Genomic DNA, 14,342 nt, shown 5'->3' on the forward strand with positions numbered 1-14,342 from the left:
AACCATCTGCATGTCCCCAGGGCCCAGCACAGTGACTGGCCCATATTGGATTTTCAACAAATATTTATCCAATAGGTAAATAAAAGAACAAACAAGGCAACCACATTTCTGAAGATTGATTCTATGAAGAACAGGAAACTAGCATAAATATACAACTCTGAAGAAAACAAGTCTCTGAAACACTCAAGGCCAAGAAGAAAGCTACCTTAAGTGATAAATGACCCATGAAATAGTCTTTGAGCATGCTTTTAAATAAAATAAGTATTTTCATATAATGTCTTTCTTCTATGTACTCCCCCCTCTTTTGGAAGACATGATCCTACCTTTCCCACGCCTGATTTTGTTCTTTTTTAACTTAAGACAGTTTTCATCAACTACAAAGGTGACATAAGGATACTGGAGTGAATATTCTTTGTCATCATACAAAACAGTTGACATAAATGATAAATTTCCAAAGTTTACTCAATCAAACTATTTTTTCTTACCTAGCCCAGATTAATCTACTGCATGAACACCACAAAAATGTAATGTTCATTTTATACCATTTTCCTGCCCTTTTGCTGTTAACCTCACTAAAACTTCAGAGTCTCCAGGACCAATTCATCAGGTTTCAAATCTGTTTTAAAAAGTTTATATAAATCAATTTTCCCCCACAAAGCCCAAAACCTTCTCTGAGACATATGATGTTTTGTCTTTTATTTGCTAGATCATCCATCCATACATATTTCATTTGTAGTCCCTTGTCTATTCTGTCAATTGTGATTGTATTAATGGCACCGAGTCTGCTCTATATTACTAAATTAGACCTCCACAGAGGCACTTTTAAAGTAATTATAATTTAATTCTGACAGTACTTAAAGCTGAACATATATTTGATCTTTAAACATATCAGTTCAATTATAGCTTCATACCTAAACTTAGTTCAAATATATTTTCCTCCCTATATACAATAAGAGCAATGGAAAATATTCCATCCTCTCTTTTTATTTCTCAAATAAAACAGGCCTTAACATATCAAAAAAAGAAAATTTAAGTTTCTGTTCTGTGCCGAATTTGTTACTATATTAGTAGAGACTAGTTGTCCAAAGCCAACAATAAAATCATTTGTCCAATTGAAAAGCGAGCAAACAACTAATATAATTTAAAATGTTGAGTTTTAATGGCTATTACTGCATAAAATATGATCCTAAACATCCATAGCAATTTGCATCTATGATACAAGTATATATTATAATTTCTTTTTAAAGAGTTAGGAAATCCTTCAGACACAATTTTCCAGTTGTGACTTTATTTAGATTGGAATAGAGTTGAATAACCAGCTACACTGAGTAAGTGGTAAGTAAATAACCTTTCTGTGACCTCATAAAGAGAAGTGGATGACCTTTTAATATTCTACATTGTAAAATTTACACTGAAAACCTTTGGGCATTTCTTGTTTAGATTAGTATTGGCCCTTTGTAGATATGTAGTACCTTGGTTGCATGCAATAAAATACAACAAAACATCAAAACAGTTGCACCACCCCACGTCACTGAACTAAGTGCTAATTGCCTCTTCAAAAGAATTATTATATATTCCATGTGTATCTGAATAGCAAAAAAATATTATAATTTAGTGCATTGGAAATATTTATATTTGTTTTGGGAAATATTTCTCACAAAAGCTATTACATGCCCAAAATAAAAAATGACACATGAAAATAGAAAAAGCTATTGAAGACAAAGGGAAATATACACTGGTGAACTAAACACACTTTGCGAGAAGACTCCAACAATCAAAGAGAAACTTTAGATTTTAGCAAGGATAGTTTAGCCCAGAAACAAGCAAAAATAGTCTTTGACAATAATAAAGGATCTCTGCATATAGATTTTTTCTTTAAATAAGAGCATTATTTCTTCCTTTCATAGTAATTATTTCTATTTGAGCAAGGAAGATAATGATATATCAACAATTTAAAAATCTAATCAATGTTTTTATATGTGTGCTTCAAGGTTTTGGGTTTTTTTTCCTGATTTGGGGGCTGTGAAATCCAGTGCAATGTGAAAACTAGAAATACAGTAATTCCAGTTTGGCAGATATTGCTAACTGCAATTCAATAACATTTGTCTCAAGTCCAGGCTCCTAAAAGACTGAACTGTTGTTAATACCAGAAAAGCCCCACTGTCTTGGCTGGTTAACTCACACAGATCTTCCTAACACAGAGTGGCTGGGGAAAGAGACCTTTAGTTTCATCCTAAGAGGTCCCCACCCCGTCACCTGCCCATTCAAAAGAGAAGTACATCACCACAGGGATGTGGATATACCCATTGCTAAAAATAAGAATGGATGAGTTACATGCATAAGGAATTTGATATAATCGCTAGAATTTTTCTCTCTGACTTTGACTCCCCTCAGCACATAGAATTCTTCATCTTGCTCTTCTCTTACTTAGATATTCAAGATTTTAGTTTTAGAACTAATTGTAGTGGGTATCAAGTAATACTCTACTGTATGTATGCTCCCTCCTCCCTCTCTCTTTCCACCTTCTCTCTCTCTCCTTCCCTTCCTCCCTGGATATATAAAACTATCCAATATGTTGTTTTTACTGTGAATTTTTATTAAGATCTGCTCCAATGCCTGTATAATGTCTACTTACTCTAGAACCATGTGGTAAAAATGGCTTTCTTAATTGGGATCTCACAGATACAAATTTATTTGGGGATATAAAAAGTGGCAGAAGTAATCACCTGACAGGATTTGGAATTCAAAGGAAAACTAATGAAAAGATCCTTCAAAATAAAAGTCAACAGCAATAAAATAAAATATTTGGGGTGTATTTGTTTGGTTAGAGATTATTGGTAGTCTTAGGAAAGCAAAACAAAATAAAACAATAGGAAATTTACCAACAGAGAGAATAGCAACAAAGCAACTTAACATGATTTGGCATTCTCAAAATATTAAATAAAATAACAAAATTTTTATACATGATGACAAACTACATAGAAAAAATAAATGATGAAATAGGGTTGGCTGACCATAGATGTGAAGTAATGGCAAAGATTTTGAAATTCAGATGGTTTTTTTAAAATCTCAAGTTTAAGCCCAAATTTGAAGGAATAAAAATGCAAAGTAAAAGCTGAAAAAAGTATAAGATATGGGGCAGGGAGTGGGGGTAGCAATAGAAGAAGAGAGAAGGAAATGGGGAAGAAAAGGGACAGTATAAGGGAGGGAGGAAAGAAGGAAGAGAGAGTATCTTTCTCCCACAAAGAATATATATCTGGGTTTTTTCTCAGCCAGCAGCCAGACTGTCCTGGCTCCCCAGGAACTATCATCTATGGACATTCAGTCTGGATGTTTGGGAACTCTGCTATATCACAGCCTGACCTTTCTCTTATACTTCCCAGGTATTCTGAATCTTTTTATTCAATTTATACAATTTTATATCTGGAAGGAGGCTTAGTGATATTGTCCAGACATCTTTACTGGTGTTCAAAGCCATTGAGCTAGTCAATGACCAGCTCTCTCTATCCTTTAGGATCCTCCTTTAAGGTTTATCAAACACAGTGCAAACACAACGTCTATCTGGTGAGCAATCAACTGTCTAATTGCTCTACTAAAGCACGTATAGCTTAAACTTCTAGTTGTGACCAATGATCCATTATCCCCTTCCTCCAAGTCTGGTTTTATTGAAACAGTATTTGTACACTTGAAAAACTATATCTGCCAGCCTTTCACGCAAATAAGGGTGGCTGTTAAAATTCTGGCCAATGGCATAAAGACAGAAATTTGGGGGTTAAGCGTCTGAAAAGCTCCTTCAGAAGTAGGTTGACTTGCTTGGTAGGGATATTTTATTATTCTTCCTTCCTCCTGGGATATGAATGTGATATTTGCAGCTCCAGTGGCCATCTATGATCACTAGCCTACCTTGAGGATGGGTGCAAGTGACAAGGATGGCAGAACAGAAATACAGGAGTCTGAAACACAGATTACACCATGAAATCACCTCACCTGCCATGGAGCATCTACCTATCTCTGGAAACTTTTTACACGAATGAAAAATAAACTTCTATCCTTTTTTACCAGTCTTTTTAAGATCTCTGTTATTCACAGCCAAAGACAATTCCTAACTGACGCAACATGAGTGAACAGGGCAAACCTAAGGTGTAAGAAAAGATCTAAAACGAAATCATAGGAGTCAGGAGCTACGACAGTCGATTACAGTAGATACTAGTCAGATACTTAAACTGTATCACAGTTAGCTGGGATGGGGGGTTTATAACTTTAGAGATTTTGAAAATTTAAGGCTATCTGAAGAAGTGCAAAAAGAAACAATGATTAAGCTACAGGTATATAGAATCTGTTGGGGGGAAAAGGCTAAACACTGAGAAGGCATAGAGAATTTTATAATACAATATGCAAGCATTTGCTCAGAGTGCAAATTGCTAAGCATTGACTGCATTATTAAAATGCTTGTTAGATTTTCTCTCCCTGGAGGCCTTCCAAATTTGGTAGATAGCAATCTGTCTAGGCAAGTTTGGGTTCAGTCCAGCCTAAAGGCAGATAGATGGACTGGATGACCTCTGAAAGTCCCTTCTGGCCCTATTATCCTACAATTCTCTTTCACACTGAGACAAAGTTATTGCTGCTTCTCTATTTGTAGTTATAGTCATTGAGATCTTTGCTTTCCTTCTGCATACTGTAGATATTTCTGGCAAATAAAAAGAAACAGAACTGAAAGGAGCAAATCACTTTAGGCAAAATGCAAGAGTGAATCTTTCCGAGGAAGAGTACATTGTTTGTTTGAGGCCAATAATTCTTGCACAGTGTGGTACACTTCACTCCATGAGTTACTCTGCAAAAGAGTCCCATGCACTTTTGCACTCGATCACTCTATTTCCTGTGTGTTTGTCTTTCCTGCCCAGTTGATTGAGTCCTTGTAGAGAAGTGACTGAGGTAGAAGTTAAATGTAAGTTTCTTCAGGTATTTCCAATCTATTAGGGGTATAAGATGTAAGCATAGGTAGAAAAAGAGTGAATAATCCAGGCACATTTGCATTGAAAAGTTGACTCCAAAATGTAAGCTATACTGTGTCAGAAGAGATTACTAGGCTTTGACCCCAAACATATTTCTCTCAGTTCTGTACATTTTGTTTTGTGTTATTAGTTTAGATGGGTAAGATACAAACCTGACTTACTGAAAAGGAACTAGGAGTCATTTGTCTGGAAGTTATGACCTAATGCCTAAAGTAAGAACATGACTAGTAGAAACATCACCTTACACTGGTTTTGAAAACAGGAAAAAATGAACCCAAACACAGGTGAAAGACATAAAAACATAAATATCTTTTTTAATCCTCTAAAATAATCATTCCAGCTGGATATCCAATAGACATAGGTTAGGAAAATCTAATAGAGTACATATGCACAGACACATATATTTGTATATGCATTTACATATAATAAATTTTATATATAATTTATATGAAATAAATATTTAGATATTCTACATAAACTACTTAGATTAAAGAGCATTTTAGACCTATTGATATTTTCTTCAAACTTCTTTGAAACCTCTTAATATCTACTTGACCTAACTAAAAATTAGACAACTCATGTTCTTAATGCTTCTGTTCTGAGAATATTGGATAGTTCTCTGAGCCATTTATAGAACTGTATAGATTTTTTTCTTGGCATTCTTGGTTTTGTATCTGTAGTCTGAATGAGAACACACCAAATGTTTCAGCTAATGGAACTGAAAAGTGCTCTTTGGGGCTTGTCTTTCCCATTCTCAAGACACTCAAGCCTTGGCTATTGGTCACACTGACCTAATTCAGAAGAAGCTCTGTAAGCAGGGTGATCTCACGTTGGTTGGCATCTTATGGTTTCCACCACCACAGTGGATTGTCTGGACTGGTTCTACAATCCCTTGTGGCATAGAGAGGTCAATCATTTGATTTCCTGTTTTCTCCTAATCACAAACCTAAAGGGGAGCTAAAATGCAAATTCTAAGGTAATGTAAGTAAATCTGAGTGGTGTATTTTCCCTGAAAAGAATAATCTTTAATGAGTTTCTTGTGCCTAAACTCAAATACACAAACATATGTAGAAATGTCTAGAGAAACTTATGAAACGGGAGCTCAGAAGTCACCCAGTCTCATAGCTGTTCTATTTTTCTGCATATTATTTAATATATTGAGATATTCAGTTATGATGGCATTAATACACATGTATTCAGTGGAAGACGATTTACTATATAAGTGATAACAGTGGGTCAGAGGAAAGGCAGTAAAAATATTTTTTCTGCAATTTTGAACAGATAAGAGATTCAGAATTAAAAACATTGGCTGAAAGATGTGAAAATTTCTTGAAATCTCCCTCTCCAGAATTCTATAAGACTTACTAGAATTCCAGATTGGGCTTAACAAATCTCAAATCTTGTAACTATTTATTGGTTACTTCCCATTGGAATGGCATTATGTTGTTTTTTTCCTTCAAAATTTAAACTTTTCCCGTTGAATGACTTTGAGAAGTTTCTCATTATCCCTTCCAGATTCCATTATAAAAGTTGAATTCCTAAAGGTTTTTTTTTTTTAAACTTCCTATTGTTACTAATGCAAATCTACTTCAAAGAGTTAAAATGAACTTCTCCATTTCCTTTCCACACCCCTCATTACATGAAAGCACTAATGTTTCTCAAGGGGATAGAGCTAATAGTCAGATTGAGACATTCAGTTCTGCAAGCTTGTTATATAGCTTTTCAGCTTGTTCACTCAGCGTATTTCTTTTTTCTGCTCAATTAATAAAACTGACAGGGAACATATACTTAGTTCAAAAATGTTTTTTAGTCGATTTGCTACAAGTCATCTTTCTGCTTTAAGAATGGGTAAGCAAGGATGCTGAAGCATAACAATTTTATGCACTTCTCTGAGTTGATATGTTAAGGCCCAGCAGTCAAAATTGCAGAATGAAAACTCAAGGTCACAATCTTTAAACCTTGTTCTCAGACAGCTGTCTATGTGACTCCTGGGGATTCCATTCAACCTCAGCTCCTTGCTTTAATTTCTTACTTTTTTAAATATCAAGTTGCTTGTGTCAAAAACCAAATAACGAATCATAGGGGATTTGGCCTCAAATTTGAGGTTGAGTAGAGAGCTGAGTGACAGTTTGTTATAATTCATACTTTTGAATAATATTGAGATAGTCATATATTTCCCAAAGTTAAGGTACAAGAGGGCAAAACTTAGGCATCAACTAAGGTGGCATTTCAGTAGCTTGCTAAAGATAGGATTCTGATTGCTTAAAATAGTAAATACACCTTCCAAATTCCTAACTTTCACCTGCAAAGGAATTCACTTAATATGGCTCCCCACGTCATCTATTTTGACTTTCACTTACGTGAACTACATCCAAGTGATACGTTAAAGGATAACACCTAACATGTCTTGTTTTGGGAGCTGATCAATATGAAGGGACAGATGACTGCTTAGCTCAGTGTTATGATTATAACAATGCACATTTTTACATTCTAAGAATAAATCACATAATCTGCTACATATATGCAATAATTCTAGTCTTCATATGCTTAATAGTAAAATATCATATAACACCTTTATAATGTTATTGAGAATATATCCTAGTATCATTTTTCACTTCTCTTTACAGTTTCATGCAATGCATTTTAAGTGGGTCACACTTCATCCTTATTCTAATGTAACCACTCTAGGTCTAATATTAAGTATTTTTTCAGCTTCAAACTCATTTCTCTCCACTCAGGACTCTATGCTTCAACCTTACCTAAGAACTTAGAGCTCTCTTGAGCATACAATGCTTTCCTACATACTTGTGCCTCTGTACATATAGTTCCCTATTTTTGAAATGTTCTTCCTTCCCTCATTTCCCTACTCAACTCTTAAAGTGAGATGAAAATCAACTATCAGCTCTTCTGGGAAATTTTCCTGCATCCCCTCAAGTAGAATTAGATGCTCTTCATTTTATTCTTCCTTAGCAATTTTTACCTATCTCCATTACGACATATGAATTCCAGGAAAGCAGAAAATAGGATTTTCTACATCCCCAGTGCTTAGGTAAGTGTCTGGAATACTGTCAGTGCTCAATAAAAGTTTACTGAGGTTGATGAGTGAATCGAATATATAGGGAAAACTTTACTGTGTTTCTATTGGCACATTTTAAAAAATTCATTTTGACCTCATACCCATTATTATTTCTTACAAGCTATTCTTTGTTTTTGATCCTATGCAGAAGAAGAGGGTGAGGGAAAGATCCAGATAAATGATGAGTCCCAGTGCCCATGAATATTCATATAAATTAATAATTTCAAAAGTGATGGAACTATTAACGAGTCTCCTCTGTTGGAGAGAGATTACTGGGGGTGTGGAATCTGAGTTCTCTGGCTTTTTGTGGTTTCACATAGACCTTCTAAGAGTTTGATATGTATGCGGAATAGGCACAATAGAAGTTGTTTGAACCGAAGAGTAAAGCTCTATATCAAAGCAATTGCTATTTCTCCTCCTACAGATGTTAGGCAAATAAACAGAAAAAATATTCTATTGGAGTGTGAGTTGTGGATCCATGTTTTTGACTTGCCTCTCTTTAATTTAAAAATAAACTGAAAATAGAGTACAATTCAGCAACAATTGAAGGTCCATAAGGCACCATGATTCTCACCACAGAAAGGACTGGATCAAAAAATATAGAAGTAGTATAAGTTAGTTTGAAACCACTAATTTACCAAGAAGAGAGAGAAACAGAACCTGAGATGATGTTTTAATAAAGAATGTGTTTTTCTTTTTAAATTAGCTCCTTCAATATTTGATCATTTTTAAGCTATTAAGTTATGTATACATCTTTTTTTATATTTACAAAATTTTCCTGTTTCCGTAGCTATTCTTAAAAGTAATTCTGTTTGGGGCCAGAGAATAGTAATTAGTATCATGTTAACACTAATCAAAGATGTAAATCCCATACAAAAAGATTCACTTCCAATAAACAATAAACTATTTTAGGTTAGCCTTTCAATTGCTGAGGTACAATATAGAGCCAAATTACTTAGTCATCCTTTCCCCCCAGGTATTCAGTTAGCTAGTCAGCTGTCTCTAGAAGTCAACATAATCAAACAAACTGTTGAAATTTAAACTCCAAGTCTCTTTAGCAGGAATAGTTTAGCAATTACATCTGATAAATCAGTGATAAGAAGTCAGACATCTGTGCAACAGTTTATTTCTAATCAAACAATTTGTAAAACTAAGATTCTAAAAAATGAATATACATACTTATGTATGTACATATACATGTGCATATGCATGTATGTGTCTATATATGTAAATGTACACACACATAGATACATACATATATATATATTTATCATAGTCTTCAAGAAGTACAATATCCTAACTTCATACAGGTGTCATTTGTCAATATAAAAAATATCTGCTATAACCTTGCAAAGCCTATATAGCCAAATAGCCTTATACACTTGTAGAAGACTTACTCTTTCTAGGAATTATTGCTTTGCTTCTGAGAAGCCTTAATTTTGCCCTGTTAAGGGTCATAGCTTTTCACTCAAACTAACTCAATTACTTTAACTGATTTCTTTGAGAGAAAATGCTTACACTTGAGATAGATTTGAGATTATCTGATCACTTTAGCACAACTCAACACAAAGAAAAGCACATAGCAGGATCTACTGTTAAGTTGCAGGAGATTTAGTAGCCAAAAGTGGTCTGAGCACACAAACCCAGGTCCTTCTGGCTAATTCCAGTTGTTCGTTTTTTAGTTCTAGGCTTATCAATGTTTCAGGTAACTGAGTACGCACTGGTGAAGTTTCCCTCCATGTGCTTTAAGTCTTATATTGCTGACAGATACACTTTCTATAATATTGCTTGCAGTTGTACCTCTTCTCCATATCTTTGTTTTTGGATTCTGCACTCTAAAATTTCCTTTTCTAGCATGATAATCTCAGAAAGCGATTGGCAATATTTTTCCATGGGAACTTCTAAAATGGGAATAGGACAAGATCCATTGATACAGAAAAGTGAAAGTAAAAACAACAATAAAGTCCTCCAAATTCATTTGCCCTTTTCATCAACTTCACCAACTTTCTTCTTTCCTTCCTTTCTTCCTTCCTTCCTAGTAGCTACAAGCTAATCTTATGCCACTCTGAAATCAGTGTTGAAATGACTAACAAAATATGACGAGAAGATAAAATATTTCCTTTCTGGAAGAATAAAAAAATGGAGTCCTGAATATTTGAGCTAAGAATTAATTAATTCCTAATTCTTCTATTAAATTTTTGTCAAATCAATTAATTAAATCTAATTAATTCAGCTACATTAATTTCTTTTTGGAATATTTGAATACATATGAGATTTAAGCAATAAGATTTAAGGATTACTAATTTTCCTATGATGAGTCGCTACAGATAATAAAGGTTGCCTTTACCTTGGTCCATTTTGAGAAAGCCTCTAATTTGTAAATTACCTCCAGATTTTTTAGCACTTTCTCATAAGACTTTAGTTTTATGAATAGTAATGTAAAAGACAAGACAACTACACAAAATTTTAAATAACACAAGTTGATGTCTAAAATAAATACATTAGAATTAATAGAATCTAAAATAAATACATTAGAATAGATTATGGGTGGATGGAGAATTAGGAAAATTATATTCCAACTGGCAAGCAAAGTAAAATAATCCAATGGAATTTAAAAAATTCTTAATATGCATTATTGCAAGGAGTTAGATGACATATAAGAGAATCTTATTCTTTTTTAGATTCCTGATCATATATACCAATTAAATACATGATACACTCAGAATTATGTAGGAACAGGTTCAGAATAGAAAAAAGAGAAATCAGAAAAGAACGATACATGTGCTTGGGTGTGCATATTTGTGTGTCCGGGTGGTGAGCTTTTCAGATGTCAGAGTTTCATTCCCTAATCAGTTTTAGCAAACTCTTTACACATTTTATCCTTTTAAATTTAAAAGGACATTTGAGATGTTTGTTGGAAAATAATCACATAGATTGCATAATCTCTTTTTCTAGAGACACAGAAAATAGAATCCCTTTTTGCAGTGACTTGAAGAGTTTCCACATTCTTTTAACAGAGTAAGTGTAGGTGGTGCCCCAGAGACTGTCATTCCCTTGTGCATTTACACGTATGACCATTTTGCACTGAAAATGTAATTTAACTAAGGCTGTGAATAAAAAGAGGGCTTCTCTTATCCATAGAGACTTTAAGTGTTAACATAACTAATTATCTTAAGAATGTCAAATTTTAAAACAGCGTTTTGATGCATCTCAGTGGACTTGGTCTCTATCAGTTGAATTTGTTCACTTCTTCCAGCATTGTTTGTATGGTTGTGAGGAATTCTGTGGAAATATCCAGTATTGAGTAGCCTTGTACTGTATAGAATGTGTTTTCATTGCTCATGAAATTTAGATATAGTGATATTACCACTAATATAAAACACTATGTAGGAAGAGACGATATTTTCTAAAACGTAATGTGGTGATTTTGAACGTTCTCATTGTAAAATTTTTACAAGCACATTCATATATATAAGTACACTCGTATACAAAAATCCATTTTTCTTTCTTCAAATGGAGCTAAATTATGGAGATTAAAATATCAGTGCTACAGAAAATCATTAATAATAGATATTTTTTCATTACCCTCACCAGGAAGAAATTGATTTTTCTAGGAAACATTCAGAAAACAATTCAGTTGATACAAAAGCATTCCCAAGACCAGCATATTACCTCCAAAATGTTAAGCTTTTCTCTTTATTAATTTTCATAAAGGATGCAAATATACCATCAAATGTACTTCAGGGCCTTTATTAAAAAAAGAAAATATATCCATCTTCGAATCACGTCTTAGGGTTCATGTATAATTACTTAGAGTATGTGCTTAGAACGCAATGAAAAGAAAGCAATGGAAAGCGAAGTGATTTAGACAGAATTGTTCTGCAAAGGAAATGTATTTCTAAAATCAGTGCAATGTTGAATTAATCTGGTTTCTTTTTTTATTATATGTCTATAGTAGGTGAGAAAGTCCTTAGAGACTTGACAGGGCTGGTGCCTAATTAACTCTTACAAAAAAAGTTTTTCATTGACTATGACCCAAAATTAGGAGGAAGGTTGAGCGTGGGAAAGGGGACTCAGTTCCTATGATGTACTTTTGCCTACCATCAGTCATCCTCTCTCATTTAAATACAGATGATATACATGTGATAGATCTGGGGTTGCCCAAAAGATTTGTTTTTTGTCTATGTGTGGGGGGCACTCCACCAGGCCTGGCAGGCAAATACATTTCTAATTTTCTTTTCTCAATGCAGAAATATTTTATTAAACCACTGACTCTGGAATGACTCTATCTTTTAGTCACCTGATCCATTCTATGTAATTGTGCAAGGCCACAGAATTAGGTGAAAAACCCTTTACTGTGGTAAATAAAAAGTAGAGATCCAAATACACTTCTTGTTATTTCTAAGTTCACCATGGGTCATAATAAATTAGTTAGGTCTTTTAAAACACTTATTTGGTAAAATCTAGAAATATTTAACAGGCCAAAGTGGCACAATCAGCCTTCTATTGGCAAATTAAAAAAGAAAAAATGTTGTCACTTGTGATAAAGATATGAAATTTGTAACAGTTATAAACATGAATTACAAATAGGCAAAAAGACAGATGCATAAACAACTATATACTCTAAATCTATCTCAGTCTGAAGTATATGCTGATATTTTTAAAGATGAAGATAAATTCAATAACATTTTATTTTTGTTCAAAAACTTTTTATTTGAATTCCATTTTACTATTAACATATCCTTTCATCTATTAGATCACAACTCTCAATTTTATTAGAGAATTCAGATATACTTTCATATGATCCACAGCACTGAAATATGCTTAAGATATTCAAATTTGTGTAATCACCTCTGAGGAAGTATTTGGCAATGTGATGATTTTGCTCTTTTAGAAGCTTAGTCACACACGTCTGACTGAAAATTTTTTTAATGCAATAAGAAGCCTGAGTTATAACTGAAGTGGAGAGAATTAGGCTGTAGAAAATATAATTAATTTCTGAAAAGAAAATTAACTCTTTGACTCCGATCACTTTACAATTCCTTACTTTACTTTCTGTTAATATTATTCTTTTTAATATACAATTATAAAAAAAGAATACATCACAAAGCTTTTAAATAAAAATAAAATCTCTTATTAATTATTATTACACATGTATTCATAACTGAAACTAAGAATCTGCTGGCTCCTTAATTGACCCTGTCAGAGTTCAAGGCTAAGAAAGGAAACTCGGCCAAAGAAGGAAGACCTTTAACATCTCGGTCTGAATCTGTCCACAGAGCAAGAGTAATTGAATGTCCATTTAAAAAGAAGGAAAAGAGTTACAGACCCAGTTGAACTATGGTCTCCTAACATCCTCACCACTTTGGATTATTTTTCTGAGATTGACTCTTTTCCCAATATATCTCTTCATTTCTGGTCTTGAATCCAGTTTACTTCAGCCCTTAGGTGGGGAACTGGCAGCCAGTAAACCCTGTCAGGCCTCCAGACAGGTTTTGTTTGGCCCATACATTGTTGACCATACCATGTTTTAAAAAGCAGTGGCTGACTTTGAACACTTTAAACACATACAGATGTGGAATGCTTCCTGAAAAACTGGGGCTTTTGGTGACCTAGGACCTTTTCTTACACGGTAGCAATTAGTTTGTGTAAATCTGTCCAGAGATCAGACATGTATCTCCAGTTTTCTACAGTTCCTTCTATTCCTTATTATCTTAATGACCCCAACATGAAGGACAGGTTACTCTTTGACTTCTTAGCTTCCATAAATATCCTTTGTGTTACACTTAGCCTGTCAGAACCTGAGCTGGAGACTTCTGGTTCAGTGGTTTCTTTCTTGGCTCCATCTTGCAGTCTAATTCACTTGATTGATACCTTGATGCTGTTTCCCGATCTGAGTCCTTACCTTAATCCTTGATTTTTTCCTATTTCTTTGTCTGACATTTCATTCCCCCTCCCCAACGAGTTCTATTAGAATGTGTTAGTTCTAATTAACACTTTTTTAATTTTGAGATTTTAATTATCTTTGCTCCTTTCATTAATATATAGTCATGTGCCACATAACCACATTTTAGTCAATGATAGATCATGTATATGATAGTGGTCTTATAAGATTAGTACCATATAACCTAGGTGTGTAGTAGGCTATACCATCTAAGTTTGGGTAAGTAACCTCTATGATGTTCGCATAATGACAAAATCGCCTAAGGACACATTTCTCAGAATGTATCCCTGTCATTAAGTGGCGCATGACT

This window comes from Diceros bicornis, chromosome 10 (genome assembly GCF_020826845.1).
Source record: "Diceros bicornis minor isolate mBicDic1 chromosome 10, mDicBic1.mat.cur, whole genome shotgun sequence".
NCBI classification, from domain to species: domain Eukaryota; kingdom Metazoa; phylum Chordata; class Mammalia; order Perissodactyla; family Rhinocerotidae; genus Diceros; species Diceros bicornis.